General features: G+C 39.8%; 2 long non-coding RNA genes across 2 annotated transcripts in view; both read left to right on the top strand.

Annotated features, from left to right (window-relative positions):
- Positions 1–8,077, top strand: LOC139827599 (uncharacterized). The gene is made up of 3 exons (XR_011738419.1): positions 1–199; positions 5,547–5,582; positions 7,870–8,077. It is a non-coding gene; the product is annotated as an uncharacterized lncRNA (long non-coding RNA).
- LOC136100461 (uncharacterized) overlaps positions 1–19,617 on the top strand; it is a 62,292-nt gene that overhangs the window by 35,633 nt on the left and 7,042 nt on the right. Inside the window, exon 2 of the long non-coding RNA XR_010651190.2 lies at positions 18,262–18,375. This is a non-coding gene — a long non-coding RNA (uncharacterized lncRNA). The remainder of the gene's footprint in view (positions 1–18,261; positions 18,376–19,617) is intronic.

Below are 19,617 nucleotides of genomic sequence, written 5' to 3' on the forward strand. Positions count from 1 at the left end.
CCCTTTCCCGCTTCCCATTGGGCGGCGCTGACGTCTGTCGAGGCATATGCCGGTTCCCTTGGCCACACCCACTGCAGCCCGCCCGCCCTCCCGCAGGGAGCGGGAGCGAGGGGCGCGGACGACGGCAGGGCCAGGCCAGGGCAGCGCTTGGGACCGCGGTGTGGCCGCCGCGTCGGGGTCGGGCCGCGCCGCCCCAGAGGTGGGGGGAAAACGCGGCTTATGGTTGGCAGTGAGCGATCGGGGGGCGGGGGGTGATATGAAGGGGAGCAGGGCTGAACATGGCCGAGAGACGACAGGGGAGCAAACCCCGAAACAAGTACTTGCGTAGCAAGGCGCAAGTCCGAAAATAAAGGCTCTTTCCGGGCCGAAGCTGCAGTGCTCCCTCTGCACCGAACACTGCTTTCCCTCTGCGCTTTCTAGTGGGTATTACTACCTAGTAAAGAGGAAGCTTTAACTGAGCGTTAAAACGTAATTCTCGCTCCACTCTTCCCTTCAAGGAGCTGTGTGTGTGTGTGAACAAGAAGTACGAAGTTATTTATACGTGTCTCTGTGTGTGGCAGAAGGAACAAGTGACTGAGGAGAGCACGGGCAGCTGTATGTGCAGCACAGGAGAGAAAGTGTCTGCTGGGGGGAGTGAGTGTATAGGCATGTGTAAATATCTGCCTACCTGCCTTTTTTTTTTTTTAATCTGTAGAACAAATTTTTGCAAACGAAACAACTTTACGGTCGTTTAAAACATTTTTCATCAATATTATATCTCATAGTCCAGTATTATCAATACTTCATAGTCCAAGGAAACCCTCACTACTGAACAAATGAAGATCAGAAAGTACTGTCTGCCCCAATGAGCTTACAGTGTAACACATGGGACAAGCAGCAGCAGATGGCTGAGGATAGATGAATGAGTCCCTACTAGGAGACAGTGAGATCGTATCAGACAACATGATAGCAGTGGGCTCTGTCCACCAGCGGAGAAATGACTCATGAGTCAGTGAGTCATTTCCAAGGCAGCTGGATGTGAATCATTCCCTAGGTGGCTAGTTGCCACTGTATGCATCCTGAACACAGCCCTATAGCTGGTAGAGAAACATGTTCTCCAGTGCTGTGGTTTCACTGTTTTTTATTAACTTTGTATAAGTTGTTACTACCATAAAAAGAAGGTCTTCCATTCTCAACCATTTTTGTGTGCCTGTGATATGCCTCTTTGTGCCAGTACAAGCACTTTGTGGCTACATAGTGGACTGCATCACGTTTAATGCTAACTACTTTGTTTTAATAATGGTTTAATCATGATCAGCTTTAACTTGCGTGAGCTTCCTAAGTCACTTCATGTCTCAGCTACATAAATGCTTGTGTTGGTATAAATAAGAGGTTGTACTTGGGCATGCACAAGGAATTATGGATGGGGAGTGCAGGACCGCTTGTTTCAGTAGCCATGATGGGTTATATCGCTTAAGGTGCTTATGAAACTACAGCTGAGAGTTTGTGAACTCTGCCCAGCCATATTCCCCATTTGTTTTTAATACTAGCCCTCACATCCTTGTTTCTGGATCTGTAATAGGAGTTCCTAGTCCTGTCTCCCATTGGTTTAACATTAGTCCCTGGTTTTCAGCCAGATGCTCAATCCTACTTTTTCTTTGCAAGCAATCTGTGTGACATTGCTCCAGCCAGATGTGTCTTCTTGTTGTCTTGGATCCTGTCATGTGCGGAGTCTCTGACTTCCTGATCTTTGACTGTAGTGTGGTCTCACCCCATATCTCTGACCACGTGCACACAAATTCCAGTAGTTCTGAAGTCTGACTGTGCTCTTGTCTGTCCCCTTCAACTAGTGCTTTCTCTGCCTTTATCCAGTTCAGGACTTCAAGGTGTCTTCTCACCTGCTACCAAACACTAGCCTGAGTGTGCCTAATCCACCAGCTGTGACCATTGTCTCTTGGTTCTAAGGCACACGAATCGTCCATAAAAATGTTTCTAAGATGTTGCAGAGGATGACAAGATTAAAAAAAAAATGAAGTTAATTCTTTTCTATTTTTAGGAAGCTTCTCAGTGTGAGAGATAATCTACAAAACGGTGTGACATACTTGTTTGAAAGTTTAACAAGGGACAATACAGCCCAGTATTACCAGCTGACATGAGGAGGGAAATTATCTCAATGCAGAGTAAGATGAAACAGTGAAAGTATTTGAAAACAAAGTCTAAAGTGATAGGAAAAGTAGCAGGGTGATGTAGTATATTTGAAGCCAGAGAGTATGAACACCTGAAAAGAGGCTTATATTAACACTGAAGGCTGCAGACCTTCCTTCATGAGGGGCTGGATTGCTGAAAGATGCACATCAAACAGGTGGAGGAGAGAAGGGAGGGAAACACTGAAAGCTCTCTTTTGAACTTGACTGACAACTAAACATGAACAAAGTATTGTCTGACAGATAGGCTGAGGTTTCAGGAGGGACAGAAGGAGATTGTTGTGGATTAGAGGGAGGTTCTGTGAGTCATCGTTGGAAACATGGTTGCTGAATTCGTGTTTACAACTGAGATTACCCGGAGATAAAGGGCAGAACTGAAGCTGAAGGACTAGCAGGTTTGAAAATGCCCATTCAAAGCGATTGCACTAACTTAAATAGAACAATTTCTAAATTGATTGAATACCATTTGTCAAACATTTGAATTTGGAGAAAGGAAGGCTTGAAAAGACAGAAAGGCTCAGATATCATCATACCATTGTGATACAAGGGCCCAAAAATAATTTATAATCTGGTTCTTTTGCAGTAATCCACTAGTGCAACAGGCCCTAACTGGCCATGTACATTACCCTGTGCACAGGAGGACATAGTACATAGTAAAAAATATTTTAACTATATCAACTCCTTTTTGCGTTTTTTAATATTAGGTGAGCAACCAAGCCCAACAGTCAGAGTGGTTCAGAGTTCCCACATATGAAAACAGAGCTTTTGGGCAGTCAGAAAGAGGATGCACACCTGTATGGTGCCGAAGCTGCTCTCCATTTTCATCGCTAAACCAGCTGCAGAACGCAGAGCTCACAGAGTTAGCATGAAGAAATCTTTGCTCTTACCCATATTGTTGAATAGGGCAAGCTTGGTGTCAACAAATAATTAAGTCCAGAAAGAAAGATGAGAAAGTATGAATGTTTTATTGTACAGAAAGGACAATGATGAATTCTGTATTCTTATCCAGTCTCTTTACACTTTCCCAGTAGCACAAAGGGGCTGTAGAGTTCTCTAAATTTCTCCCTAGGGAATACTCCTTATGTAGAGGTTTCCTCACTTTGAACAGCTATTTTGAGCTGCTGCAATGATCCATAGGGGGCTGTGGCAGCAAAGTAATTTAGAGCTGCCAACTTACATGAGAGGCATTGCCAAGAAAAATGAAGTTTCAAATATGGAATAAAGCCACATTTACCAGCCCTCCACCCAATGGGTAGCAAAGAATTGTGCTCACTCTTTGTGAAGGAGAGCATTCATTGTTAATATTTATGTAAAAGTTATGTTACGCTAATTCTATGCAACCCTGGTATGTGACCATGAAGGAAAAACTGTAGAGTGCTGTGAGGAGGAGGACTTTTGCTGTCTTCCTCAATTATTTTGATGGGTGCTACAAAAAGAACAGAAAAGCAAGTTGCTACAGAGCCAGTGTAGGCACAGAGAATGCATGACTTTCAAGGCATTTTTTCCCTCTCTTTAAAAACAAAGCACCCAACTCTAATATTGCCAACCCGGCCCTGCTCCTCCATTCCGATTCTGATTTACTCACCCCGCTTCTCAGATTTCTGCTTACGGACAGGACAGCAGCCGCAGCCAGCTTCACAGTTCAGAGGGTCAAAAGTCATGGAACAGCAAATCTGGGCTGTTCTTCTACATGATAGAAATTTTAAATTGTGTCAGTATAGTAACAAGCAGCAATGATCTTTCAGTAACTTGAGCTATTTCTAGCTCAAAATAGTGATTGCAAGTACCTTATACGGTTATTTCCTACTCAATATATGTATTAATTGTCTACAAGCAGCAAATATTCTACATTAAATGAGGAAAGTAAATACAAAGAATAGCTCTTCTGTGAAATCTTTTCAGGATGTCATTATGGTTTCCTCTGAAATTAGTTCAGATTTGACCAATAGTTGCAAGTGTAGTACTGCCATGTAGTTTACCTCCTGACAAATGACAGTTGCCAATAAAAAAAAAGGAAGCTTTGACAACTAAGTCTTATAAAATCCTCTATATGCTAAATAGTAATAGTCGAAGAGGTGTACATTTAATACTTGGACAGTGTATATTATGTCTTGTTAAAAATACCTGAAGCTTCTCAAAGTTTAGCTTACCTCTCCAGCACCAAATATTTGGCAAATAAAATGATCAGTCAATTACATTTGGAAGAGGTGAATGAAATAAAAAGGCTAGGAATTTCAATTTTGGCCTAAATTGTAATTGCTACTAGCTCATGTGTGTTCTGCAGGCCTGGATGTCAGGGGAATGGGCTATAAAAACACCGCTGCCGGAATGAACCACCTCCTTGGTGAAAGGTGTGAAATTTGCTCCTCTCTATTCGGCTGGCACTAGTCCCATGAGCTCATGTCCTAGTTCATTTCAGGAATGGAGTGGAGAAGATGCGTCTCTTGAACAGGCTGCATTCATTTTCTTGAGTTCTGCTCTACCTTTGGTCTGAATCCTGCTTTTCCACACACTCCTGCCATTATCTCACCTGTCTTTTCTCCCGTGATCAGTCACTGTGCTGTCAATAGCGAGTGCACTTTATCTTTTGCCAAGATTATCTTCCATCTCTCTCCATTTCATATTCCGTAGCACTACAGTCCTTTCTTTATTGTCTTTTGGTTATGGGGATGTTGTTTGCTTTTCTTATCTTTTTGGAAGTCTAGCTCAGCTTGACTTTTGGCAATTCTCACTTTGTCCTTCTTTTTCTTGATCCCTTAGATAACATTTCCTCTGTGCTTAATTCTCTTTGCCATTTTGTAAATATTTTGGGTTTTGCTTGTGGTTATTTATTCAACTAGATCTGAAGCTCTTTGGTAGAACGTTCCTTGCTTTCGTGAGACACAAAGTCCAGACACCTTTATCCTTTTAGCTTAAATTAATTATATTATTCTTAATATTTGAATTCCTCAGTCCTGGAGTTGACAAGTAAATTCCCTTGTTTATCAAAGCTTGTCCTCTTGAAATTGAGAATATTGTTCACTTTGGGGGTAGAAGCTCTTACCATCTTTCCCCAAATCAATTTTGATCTAAGCAAATAGGTTTATATCTGTTGTAGCCCTCTTTGGTCATTAGTGTCAACTTCTCTTTCTTAGGTAATTACTATCATGCCTGTACGCTTTTTCATATGCATTTGATTAATATAATCTGTTGAACACAATAATGAATGTAATTCACAATGTAAGGATTACAACATAAATGTTTTGTCTTTATCCATCAAGATTACTTACAGTTTTGGCTCAGTTGTATTTACCTTCTATTTCACTTTTTATTTGTACCTAATTTGCTAAATATGTGTTATAAACATATTCTACACTATTACAGGTAATCTTCAAAGAGGGACTGAAGAAAGAGAACTGGGTAATCCTGCTTTTTATTTATTGATGTTATTTTTTCAGTGTTCTGAAAATTTGTGTCTATCCCTACATCTGGATGATAAAAAACTACATGGAAACTGCTGCTTTGAGATGTTTTTCAGTTGTGCAGCCAAAAAGGAAAAGACTCACTTAAACTTCCCTCATTCTGCCCCGTGGCATCAGTTTTATCTTTGAAGCAATGTTCTTTTGCAGTCACCACTACAAAGCAAGAAAATTACCATTTCTGATCCTAAAAACATCTAAGATTGTGTTACTAAATGAGGCAAACCAACAGCTTTCCATATGACCCCAGTCTTCCTGTGGCACTTGAAAACAAAGCTGTCAGTCAAGAGAAATCTTACACAGATGTAAGCAAAGCTCATACTTTCGCCCCTTCCACAATCTCCAATCGCCCCTGGTTGTATTGGTCATTTTAGTCCAGTCTAAAGAAAGTCAATACACAAACAAATGTTTGCTCCTGCAAACATTTACATGTTTAACTTTTAAACTAATTTGACGTCAACAGAGGTACACAGATCTATGAAGCTATTCACGTACGGAAGTATTAGCATGCACAACAGAATGAGAAAGGCAGCTTCCTCATAGCTCCTTTGAGATGAAGAAAAGGTAATTTACAGTATTATCTGTTGTGATCTGTCACCGGGATACAGCATCATCACAACTAACCTTTGGAGAGGGTTTCCAGGGAGGAAAATGAACCGCGCCCTTTGTTCTTATTTATGATTTTTTTGACAAAACAAAATTTTATTCTGCTTATTTTTCAATAGGAACTCAAGTTCTATCTGTTCTACCCTCTCCCCTCCATCTGCCCACAGTTCTCATGAACACGAGAAACGCCACAAAAAAATTAGATATTTTAGTTAAATTATTTCATTGTATTGGCAGGTACTGTAGGTAAATACTAAATGAACATATAAGAGATCTTTATTAAAGTTGACTTGACTGAGGAAAGCCACTCTGTCTCTCTTTATACTGGTCACTTCTGCAAAGACATCTGATTGTGATTGATTTATAATCAACTTTCCGCAGGGACAATTTCATCACATGTATCACAAAAGTAATAAAAAGATATTTATATAGCTTGTAATTGTTTACATTGTTTCTAATTGCTCATCTATATAAAGAAGGGATTTACATAGATTATATTATTATCAATTTTAATAAGCCCAAGCATAAAAAAATCACCAGTTAGGTCTTGAACTAATGAGATTTGTTCAAAAATAATGAGATTTCAGGCATTAATTAATTGCGATTTGACCTCTGGGGTATTCGTCAATGTGTACATTCCAAATCTTAAAACTCTGAAACTGAAGCCAAAAGAAAACACAAGGCTATCTCATTAAAAGAAATACCAATCTCAAAATAAGACACTGAGTGATATTGATATGATAAAAACAAAATGGCTTTTTATGTGGTTTTATGCACACTGCTATATTTCATCCATAGCATGAAAAAGCTTTCTTATAACAAAGAGGAGCAGAAACCAGATTTAATGTATAATTAGCTGGTTTACAATTGAAATAATTTATTCTACTCTACCTGACAGCATCATTTAAGTCTCTCTGTAGTAGCATTCCCTGTTGACCACACTACGGCTGAGCTTGTGTCAGCATTTCAAAAATGAAACCTTTCAATAAAGGTCACGACTCATTTCTGAAAGTTGCTCTGGGATAAACTGTGACAAAGGGCATATTTTTGGATGAAGTAATCTAGCTGTTTCGGGGACTGGGAGGTTTTGCATAGAGTTGTACATTAGTGAAGCTGATCATAATGTCCAACAGGGTGCTGGCAAAAAATCTTAGTTTTTCATGATGGCACTCCTTTTTTTTTTGCCATGGATCAGTAGTCCTCAATTAAACCACAGTGTACTTTGTGCCCTTATTTTCATAAATAATTCTTTAGCAGTTTAATACTACCCCGCCCTCTATGTTTTCAAAATACTAGTTAAGGTCTAAATTGCTCAACTGTCTCTGATTGCAGTTTTGCATTTGTGCACCAGCTAGGCCAACTGTGGTAGAAGACACACATTGAACTTCTGTACATTTTTTACTAACTGGAAGTGCAGGAGCCTTTTTGTCACTTGATCAACAGGGTATCTCTTACTGTGAGCACATCTTAAGCAATACAGTCAGTTTAATCATAATAATCTGATTTGTTTTTAACTTAGTGCTTGCAACATATAACATAACTTGATTGTACATTTTTATTTTAAAAAAATTCTTTTATTCTCATACCTACCATCTCTCTGGTCTCTTAAATCCATATTTCAGCAAGGCGTTCAAGGCGTTTCATCTGAAGAACTCTTCTGATCTGGATACCCTATATCCAAACTTGCTGCCAACGAGGAAACCTGTTCCTTGTAGTTAAGAGTGACACACACAGACAATGGTAGGAGACAGTGCAGATTTTCTTGACTCACAGTCACCCAATATAATTGGGGTACAAGAACTTAATAACTTAGAATTAGTTCTTTGAATTGTAAAGCATCATGTACAAAAACTACTTTAGATTTATTTTTCTGTGATTTAGAGCAAGAATCTAATTCAGAAAATCTCATTGATCTCTAGTTTTATATGAAAAATTGCAAGATTTATGCAGGTAATCTAAGAATGTATTTATCTTTCTTTGTATCCAGGTCTGGTTATGCCAGGAAAATAATGTAATTCAGCATGCCAACACTACGCCATTTGACATGACTACTAGAGTGATGAAGTTTTACTGTTTTCTCAGTTTAATTTGCTAGCCTAGAACAGGGTACATTTCAGTCCAAGAAACTTTTCATATTGCATTTCACACAGAAAACTTGAAAAATTTATTTATATAGACTTGCAGTAAATTCTGTCCAGGTTCTGGTGTTTCCTCTGCCTCAGATTACCTGCTCCAGATCTATGTACCTTTTCCTGTCTGTTTATTCTTCTCAACTGCATCTGTGTGCATTTACTTTGTGGACAGTTTCAAGACATTCATCACTCCATGGCAAGAAGATTTGTGAAAAAGTTGATCATTATTTTGCTTTGGTCAAAGAATTTTCAAGTCCTTTCTTGGCTTTCAAAAAACATGAATTTGAGCTCTTTGGAAGGTGTCATTTTGTTTTTCCTATGAAATATCTGAAGCAATTACAGGCACCACCAGAAAAATTAATCTCATTTAAATTTTCTATATGCAATGCAGACGTTGAACACTAAGATGTGTCACCCAGGGCTTCCCTTGGTGGTCAATGAAGAAGAACAAGTAGGTTTAGGGCATGAATCATCTGACCTATTTTAGACAAGGATTCATTAAATATTCTAGGTACACCAAAGGGTCTACTTGTTCTACTGGAAGAGTAGGTGTAAGGTTGGCAGTGAAACTATATGGCCGGTCTGGGAAGAGTGAGCAGAGAATTGCACTGTGTGTGCATCAACGGCAACAGTTTTATTACACATTTTCAGGAATGCTACAAACTATGCTACAATAAATCATAAACTATGAAAGAATTTATTTTGTTACTATAATTCTTTAAACTGCTAAGAATGTTCTATGAATGCTGCATGAAACAGCTGCATAAAAGCATGCCTTTCTTTTTCTGGGACAGAAAGATTTATGTATCTTTACTGGAGAGAAAATATCAATAAGTTTCTTAGACAATTTTAGAAGAATGGCAGTAAAGACACATGCTGAACATTGATCTGGGAGCATTTGTCTTCCATCTTTGCAGCACCAGCACCAGAATTTGTGTTATCTGGCTTTAGTTGTCTGCAGTTCTGATGTCTGCATCTGAGCTAGTTCTCTCAACTTCAAGCCAAAGCAGAGTAACTGCCAATCCCAAGGTTTAAAGATATGACTACATGAGAAAGTATGCTGTCAGCCTGCATCAGCTGACACTGCAACATCAGAGTACGTTTATACATAGCTGCTCAGCCTGAAACAACCCAGTTTCACCAAGTGTGGTTGTACTGGGTGGAGACACAGCAAAACGTGGGGAGGTCTCCCTGTGCTAACTTGTGCTGCACTCCTGTGCAGATTTTTTCCAGTGTCAAGATTTTAGAATCAGTTTCTCACAATTCTTCATTGCGCATTCTAAAATACAGTTTTTCTTTTAAATCCATACTTTTCAATTTTCTCTCTGCCATAAGCATGAGATCTGTGAAAGGTAATGTACCTCACATTTCCGGGTTGCATATCCTTCACATATGTGGAACTAAAGCAACCCCTTCTAAAATGGTGATTACTGATGGGATAAAAATGACAAAATTTTATAGAGGGGATAAAAACAAATTTAATAGCACAGAAGAATGTTTCTGGGCCTGAAAAAACACACCTGAAGGTGAAATTTTGTGTTGCAGACTTCAGGTGACTAGCAGAGAATGAAGAGATTTAAGAGTGAAGAAAGCCACATAAAAAAATTGTATGCTGACGAGGTACTGGCCCTGGCCTTCGTCAAAGAGATGCTGGAGTGAGAGCCACTATGATGACAGATAAGCAAATAGCATTCATGCTCTAGAAGTTAGTAATGCCGGCCTGCTTACCATGTAGGGGGCAATCAATGGGGCTGGAAAATCCACAGTGAAAACAGTTCTCAAGCAGATCTGCAAGATCATTAAGTGTCTCCTGCTTTCTTGAGATTATGAATCAGGGTGGTGCCTGGGGAACAGAGGAATCTGAAGCGGGGGATGACGAGGTTGTGGTGGGGAATTAGGCTGGACGCACCCTGAGTCTGTATCCTCTGAATACAAATGGGCATATTTGTCCATAATGTAAACCTTGGCTGATAAAGGAGGATACAAAGTACTTACAGGAATAATTTTTCTTTGATTGTTTTTTATTGAAGTGTGGATAGGTAAACTTAGCCTTTGTTTCCTAGGCGCAGGAACCAAAAAGAAGAGATTCAACATTTGTTTTGGCAAATGCAAGGTGGATTTGGAGGATTTACTTAAAATTCACAAGTAACACAACCTACTAAGCCTAGTATGAGTGAAATAATCATGCTGTTGTAACTGTTGCACGCTTTTAGTTCAGGTTTTGTGAGGCCTGCTTTAAGCAATAGGGAAACCATGGCAGTAGATTGGCAGGTTGAGTAGGCAAACATGAGGTTAGTTACTATAGCACTGTTTGGTTAAGGGAAACATTAGATCCCTGTAAAGTTGTGCTCTCGGGAGGGCTGTTTGCTGATAGTCAGTTTTCCCGTTATTGAAGTTAGAAACACTGATCAGTTTCAAATTAACTACATTCATTACTGAATTCTCCTTGATTTGAGGTCAAAGTCCAGAGGCTGAGGGAGGGTTTGGAAATATCCAGGAGCACAAGAACACACTTTAAAAGCAAGAGAACATACAACACAGATGCCGGGCACTTCTGGAGTGTCCTCTTGCTGCTGCACACATGATCACAATGCACACCCCCAGGAATGGATCTGCAGAACAAAAGCTCTTCCAATCAAAAATAGCAATGTGGATGCACTGTCCATATGGCCAGAACATTCTCCTTGAGGTTCCCTCCCCCCACAAGTCCATCACTGCAGGTCCCATTCTCCTTTCAACAACCACCAGGGGAGCCCGGTGCCAGAGTGGCAAGTGGCAGGAACCACCCTGCCTGCAAAATGTCAGGAAGGACAAGCAAAGAGCAAGGCAGGTTGGGCTGCTGGAGTTAGAAGTGAGGTGTGTGGATACCTGGGGCAGCTGGCAGTGAGGAGGGAGCCGGGAGCCAGCACTTAGGGCCATAAGGATGAGGGTGTTGTACAAGGATACTGTTCAAGCTTTAAATGCAAGTGCTTTTACAGAAACTTGCTATTCAGTCAACATTGTCATTACAAAGCAAACCTATTCTTATGCTAAGGAAACTGCTGGAGTTTGATTGCATTTAACATTAGTATATGAGCACACAGCATAGAGGTAATGTACTTTGCAGTTTTCCATTCTCACAGAGAAAAGCTGAATCGGTACTATAAACAACTTCACAGGAAGTTAATTTTGTAATTTAAATATGCTTACTGAGAGCAAACAAACAAAGAACCACAGCGACTGAGTACATATACAATCAGGAATGGATCAACGCTTTGTTGGAGTGTTAGATTAATGGGCTAAATCTGCTAATGTACAGTTAAGGCAACTTTTCTCAGCTAGCCAGTATCGTTTCTATACAAGTAGCAAAATTTTTGCTGGTTTCCCTGGCTGGGTTCTCAAGCTGGTAGAGAGGCTGGCAAAAGAGGCTGATAAAGAGGCTGCTCTTCCTAGGGTGGACTGGGAATTACAGCTTTGCAGCCATGGACATTTGAAAAATTCCAAGGAGGAATTTGAGCCTAAGGGAATGGTTGTTTCTTTTGCTCCACGACTGCTAAACTTGTTGTCTAAAGAGCTGATTGGTAACAGATGCACCTATCTGCCTGTTTTTCTCGAAGCATGTTGTTTTTTTCCCAAGGATGTTCTGCCTCTCCTGTGTATGTTTCCAGTCAGCATTCTCTGTGGAATAAAGAGGGTCTGGAAATGAATTATCCCTTGTTGAACCCATGCCCCCCCCGCTCCTTAATCTGCATCAGTCCTTCAGCAATTACGGAGGCTGTATTTTGCCAGGACTCTCTGTCAAAGGAGAGATTGTTAGATTTGCTTGGTAACAGGAAAGAGAGGGAATTTGGAAATTCCTAAGATGTCTTTCCCTGCAGGAAGGTCTGTATCCTTCCAGATAGCTTGCTCTGGGTAAAGGCATTGCTGCAGGGATGCTAAACTCCTGGGGATTGCCTTATTGGCTTTGAGTCCTATGAAAGGGGGAACTGATAAAGGGGATCTTGAAGTATGAGTACTGTAACGATGCAGTCAGTGTTAAACTCAGCACAGGATGCAGTGGTTATGACCATCATAATATCCCCAGCAGTGACAAAGGCCCAAGTACACAGAGTTGCAGGTTCCCAACCATATGTATTGGGAAGATCCAAGAGTGTATCTCTACAGAGCAGAGATAAGAAAAGCGTGGGAAGCCAAGAAAATTGTGTAGAGTGATCAAAAAGGGTTCAGGAGGATAAAAAGGCAATTTTTCTATGGGTAAAATAAATACTCTGAGGAAATCAGAACTTTTCCCTTGTCTGAAAGCCAAAGAAAAGCACAGTACCATTAAAAGCTTGTTCCTTTGTTATGCTAAGCCACAGAATAAAAGGCTATTCCTTTTAAGAAAAAAAGTCAAGTTCAAGTGTTGCCACATGGAAAAAGCATACCTTTTAAAGTAAAATCCAGTAGGACATCCTTCAGCTCCTGTCTCCTTTCCTTGCTGCACTCATCTCGCCTCTTCAGCAATCTGTATCTAATCCCACGCTGTTTCAATGAACCCCTAGGTCTCCACGCTGGTGCCTGCCCTGCCTTAACACTCTGCTCTCTTCTTGCTCCTCAGAAGAGTTTTTCTCTTGTTCCACTTCAAGTGTGAGTTTTGTGGGGGAATTACATTATTCAGGCAACAAAAAAGCTGAGTTTTCATATCAGTTTGGCAACAAAAATATGGACAAATATGACAAAAATTAACACTCTAATTGTGGTAGAGTATGTATATTTTCATTACAGGCTCAGGAGAATAAAAAAAAAGCAGCTCAGTGCTCTGGCATCACTGTGGAAGTCACCCAGCAGAGCACACTCTCTGCATCTCTTCTCCTATGTTTTTCATGCTGATGTATTAATTAAAAGCAAATATACTTATGATCAATAGCCAGTGTGTCCATAGGTCATAGGAAAGTACATGTTAGGCATTTCCAAGACCTGCTGTACCAGAGAAATGAGAGGTACAAAATATTCCTGAAATTGAACAGGGCCTTTGGCTTCTAGAATTACATCCAACCTTAGTAGAAACTGCAGCTATTAATGGACTCTCACGTAAATACAACAGAATTACTTGAGCAGGATTGTTTATTCCCAATCCTACCAAAAGCTCTGGTGAGCCCAGTTTAGTCAAGTGTTAAATATGATTAACTGCAGTGGCTTTGGGTGGCTTAACATTTTATTTCCAACACCTAGTTTCTTACAGTGCCACAATACATGAGGCAATCTGAAGATAATACAGCTATTGATTTTTTTAAAATAACACAAGTGCATTTAATGGAAAACACCAGCATAAAAAAGCAAGAGTATGTAAGATTGTTATCAGTATATAAGATAATGTAATAAACATAATACAAAAGTAGCATTCTTAGTTTGAGACTAACATGGTTAATGTTCCCGTGTAATTATAACAGATAATAGGGGGGCTATACAAAGGTTGAAACCATTCTAAAAACATGTCTATACACAGCTTAGGTGCTACGTTTGTTAAAAAAATCAATAGAGACAACAAATTCCTTATTCTCTGGATTTCATGCTAAATTTCTGGAAGTCACAGCTGGCTCTCATACAACACCTTAAGCCTGTCAGTTAAATGACTATTTTCTTATCAAACCCTACCTCCAACAAGGAATGACAATGCTTGTGCACAAATTTGATCCTCTGAGCACTGTGTTTGTTTACCTCTTCTGGGTAATGTTGCTCCCTGTACTGATTTAACACATTCTGTGAGACTTTATGCAAACAGATACAAGGTATTTATATCTGTCAGGGACACACCTTGGGCAAGCTGCTGAGTGTTCCTGCATTTTCTGCATAAATGCAGTAGCAGCAGCAGATAGGCATCTCCTGAGAGAGTGTGGAGGCTCAGGTCTGTGGTCTCTGGTAGAGCACAGCCACATGTTGATCTCTTTGAACTCAGGGCAGTGAGAAATGCAGTCAAACACTCTGTGCCAGGAGCTGAGATCATCTGTTTTGTAAAACAGGGATATACCACTCCCTTATTTTCTGTCAACAAAGATGATGGTGCAAGGTGGCCTTTACTACACAAGTGAGTACAATGACAATGGAATCTGCTGCAGGCTCCCACCCAGCATACCAAGTGGTATGGTTGTTTCGAGCTGCAGAATGGTATGGAATCATGTTTTGCCAAACGTTTTCCAAGACAGGGTGTATGTCAAGTTTTCTTCATGTCTTGACTTTCAACACAAAGCATTGCTTTTATGCTTCAGGGGTGGTTTGTATTCAGGGTCCTTCCACATGTTTCTTATTCCTGAGCTAAGAAGACATGTACATTTTCCATCAAACTTTCTTATGCAAGATTATTCTAAAGGAAAAATAGGAAAGGGCAGCAGTAAACCCATTAATACCAGCAGGACTAAATAATTGTTATGGTTGTCAGTGACCATCCCAGCATATGCTTCTTCTCTGGGATACCCTTACACAATTTACCATTGTTATCAGGATATCAGCTCCTGCCACCCCTTTTTGGTATTTCTGTCAGAATGTTTTTATTTCGGTAAACTGAACCTTGGCTATAAAAAGTAGATAAATTCATGTGTTAATTTATGGTCTTTCTATGTCTCACCTAATAATTTTCTAATGCTGCATTTAAATTATTTAAACCATGAAATTAAGCTTTTGCCTGCATATGCTCAGCTCTTTATTTTTTTTTTTTACATACATAGTAATTACAGTGAAGCTTTCAGTATAACTTAAGCTTCAAATCCTCTGACTAAGAAAGATATCTGAGTTCACTATTTTCATGCAGAAATTGTCCCACAGGATAAAATGATTGGATTTGCATTTGTTCTAAGATTACAAAGAAGGAACCTCCTACCAGGATCAGAGTGCTGCAAAATATTTGCATTCCTAAGATGTGTAGAGTGCCTAGGTGGAGCTTTTAGTAAGTATTAAGCCACTTCTGAAGTCTCTAACTCTGACGCTGCCTTTGGGATGGCTGTCTTCAGCTCCTGCTCTACTAGGTACTTGTGTGGCTAACAGCCACTGTATGGGATTCCTTGCCCACCATGTGGCCACGAGCACATGGTGTTTGAATATGTATTACCTGCAAGTATTATTTCTCCACGTCTGTTGTGCCTGTATGTAGCTTCACAACTCACTTGCTTCAGCAGGACGGTGAGTTCTGAGGACTTCGTGGTTCAGGCAAACTGAAAGGGAAGAGCAGACCCTTATGACAGTATGTAAGCATTCAGAAGGCATGGTGCTGCAATGCACTTGAAGGTCACACTTCAGGCAATAATGCACCAGTTATAAAAGTGATAACATGCAATACTGCTAGAAAGCACACCCACACAGTGAAGCCACAGATAGATGAATCCAAGCAGGTAAGCAGATGTACCCCTGTTAAAACAATCTTGCAATTAGAAATCTATAATAATTTTATATGTTATGTATTTATACATTCAATGTATATTTACACATAGTAATGACTTCTGCATAGGTTTCTCAAGGAAGGTATTTTTTAAATAAGGAGCATCATTTAGAAATATATTGTGTAATAAATACGATGTTGGGACTGAAGGATTTTAATGTCAGAAGTTATCCATTTATTCTGCTGTTTTACTTGGTTTCAAGTTGTATCCTTTCAAATGCCACAAAAGGGCATTCAGGAGACCTGGCTACAGTTGGGCACTATCAGCACCCCTCACTGTGGCACACTCCACACCACACAACACAAGAATATCATAATACCTTACAGCCCATCCCTCCCAGCTTCATTATGTTACAGCTTCATTTGGCCCTACTCAGTAGCCTTTTTTGGTGTCCCTTTTGCTGCATTAGAATAATAAAGGCCGACTAGAATTACTTAAAAATTGCACTATTTTATATTACAGTATAATTAGATGAGATTAAATTACAATGGTCTCATGAGATGATAGATAAAGAAAAGATGTAGATAAAGATAAGATACTCATTTTGTGCTTATATATTGGCTCAGGATGCAACACAACTTCCTGCTGTAGATGGTGAGAAAATAACTTACTGTACTAGAGGTAAATGTATAGGAATATCACCTCAATGGGAAAAAAGCCCTTTAGAATGCTATAAATATGTTTGCACAAAGAAGTTACTAGGTTAGCAGTATTGATCTCCAAATCAATATAGCAAGTACAGTACACAAGGCTGTGGGCAGTCAAGGTTTTATCGTGGTTTAGATCCGTTTATACTGGTTCAGCCATCAGCAGGGCACAGGTTGCAGTTTCCTTCCCAACATATCTGGAGCAGGTGAACATATGACATCTCCTTGCTTGCCACCATCCAGCAGCAGGTTACTGCACACATATCTTGTTGTGTAGGGTCTTCTTGGCTCGTCCCCTTGAACGCTTCACTGGAGGTTGTTTGCCAGTCTTGCTGGCACTGAGGGACCCGTTTTGGAGCAGCCTGGCAGAACTGTGGGTGGAAATGGCCTTTTGAAAAGGTCAGTGATGAAGGGCTGGGGAACAGTAACGACTCTGAAAGGAGGAACTGTTTGCAAACTTGAATCGTGCTTACGGTGGAAATGTACAGTCATAAAACAAACACATAAAAATAGTTTTAAAGTCCATGTAAGAGAAACTGTGCACAATTGAACTTGCTTGGGTAATACTGCTTCAGCTAAGTACATGTAGCTTCTGTATGCAGGAAAGAACTCCTGAAGGGGATTTTATGGGATTTGGCCTGCTGAAAGCTTTGCAGTAGTCACGGCACAGCACTTAGATCTGCATTTTATGCATGACCAGATTGAGCTGGGAAATTCCCCATATTCTCTGGGCTTTCCTCCACCTTTTATATTTATTTTCAGTGTTGTTTCTCATATAGATGTGCAGAACTTCTCTATTACCTCCTTTCGCTGTGAAAGTGTATTATGTGCCTTGCTACCTGACGGATATAAGCTATGATCACTCCTGTAATAAATAACTTACGCTTTTTCTATGGATAAACAATGTTTAATCCAATCTCTTAATTGTATTCTTTAAACATGTGTTCATTAGAGCATAAGCAAAACAGTGCTGGGTGCGCGGGGGATTCGCTCCGCCCAACACGCACACTCTTAACAATAAGAAGTGTGTTTAAATACAGTAAGGTATTACATATTCATAATGACCCCAGGAACGCCTATACATATTCATGACCTTTCCCGCTTTTTATTAAAATGAGTTTCATATAACCATCTACATATTCCCCTCCTTGACCCTCCCCTGTTGCGCCTGCGCAATGTCACTTGGTGAATTTGAGGAAGGGTCTTTTGGGGTCTTTGGATGAAGGCTCCTTCAGCTTCGTCACAGTGGACTTTTTACCTTTTGCTCATTATGAAGAACTGGCTGGAACCCAAGCTACCAAACCGACTGAAACCGGACTGGCGCCCCCTTTTTGCTGTAAATCTTGGCTATCTTGTCTCCTCAAGGTTGCAGCTGGAGCTGTAAAACTTCTTATCTCAGCATTTAATGAAGTCCTGCTTTTTTTAGCACAATTGGTTACATATAGCTCTAAAACAGATATTAATTATGTGGTTTAAATGTTAGCTTGTTAGTAGGCCCTTATAATATAGTTGCTTAACCCTTAAAATATTAGTTCCCTCTATCAATATAACTTCCTAAACAAGTTTCATAATTAATTTTTTTTTATACATAGAACTTAACCACCTTTTTCCCTTTTTCAAGTTCAGAGTCCGTGCCTCATTTGGTTATACCTTTAAACATTAAACATCTTAGCACGAATCACGACTGCATTTTTCACACTGCCTATTGTTTGATCATCAGTAATTTACCAAATTTACTCCTCTATTTTCAGTTCATCCAGAACTGGTATATCCACCAGATTGCTTTCAGGAATTAAGTTCTTCTTAAAGACCTTTTTGACACTAAATGGCTTTTTCTACTGTTTCAGTGACCTTACATACTTTCGAAGAAATCTGAACATGTCAAACAGAAATAAGTTCACTTGCAATGCCACTGAATCCAGCTCATGTACTTATCTTCTTTCCATCGAAGTCATATCAAGGTGAATTTGATGTTTGGCTCTCCCTCCCCCCCAACTTTTAATGTGTTCCAGGTGGGATAAGGATGACATGTGGTATCAATACTTAAGTGATATCAAGGAAAAGAGATTACACACAAAAGAAACATGAAATTTTATCAGACTTTATCAGGTGTCATATTACCTGCACTGTGCCAAACCCAGTTCTTTCTGCATTTGAATTCAAGTTGGGTACAGTCTAGAATGTTGAAAATGTGAAAAAAAGAATGCACTTAATAATGGCAGAAAATACTCTCCTATACACAGCATATGATTCTCATCTGTGGATGTTTAATAGAAGATCTTTCATATGTAGGAAGTCCTAAAGGCAGTGAAAAATCTTTCATTCAGTAAGGTTGTATAGTATACACCAATTAATACTTTCTTTTTTTTTCTTTTTTTTTTTTTTTAATTTACAAATAAACTCTGGTTTCTGACAACAGACTACAATTCATATGTTTGGGAAATGATGCCTAACTGCTGGAGCAGAGACATTTAACAAAGACTCATGTTCTGGCTCCTGAAATGCAATCCCAGTCTCTACTAAATCCTGTATTAATCCTGATAAATCAGAAAAATTGCACTTTTTTCTGCTGTGATGCAAGCAAATGGCTTTGGAGATATCCTTTGCATGTTGTAAATGGTATGGAAACTCCTGAGACCAACATTTTGCACATTGCCTAGACCTTCTGTCCTCAAACCTTATTTATAAACTACCAAGAATTGTACCTATGATATTGTCAGAAGACATTTATCTGTGACTGTAAGCCTCAGGAAACAGGGTTTAAGTGATACGCTGTTTGCCTACCAATCTTGTTAGATCCTCTCTAATAACTTTTGAACCCACAAGTTCATTTCAGTTACATTTGACACAGAAGCAGAAAGCTGCAGGCTATGAAATTCCTCCAAGTTTCATGAGATGTAACAGCTCAGTGAAGAAAAAACTACGTCCTTCAAATTATTACTGTAACTGAAAGGCTGCTGCCTGAGCTCAAAGGTTAGTTATTATGTTTAGTTTGCTGGCAGCCAGCACATGCCTACCTCAAAAGCAGCCACATCCCCTTGGTTCTCACCCAGCTGGTAGCTGGGAGGCAGGAGGAAGGAGCTGTGGACACTGGGGGAAGGGAGGATTGATGATGGGCAGGGAGCCCGAGCTGTGGACACCAGGAGAGGACAAAGAATGGGATATGGATCCAAAGAAGCCAGGGATTCCTTTGCGACACTTCT

The sequence above is a fragment of the Patagioenas fasciata genome, chromosome 3, assembly GCF_037038585.1.
Source record: "Patagioenas fasciata isolate bPatFas1 chromosome 3, bPatFas1.hap1, whole genome shotgun sequence".
In the NCBI taxonomy this organism is placed as follows: domain Eukaryota; kingdom Metazoa; phylum Chordata; class Aves; order Columbiformes; family Columbidae; genus Patagioenas; species Patagioenas fasciata.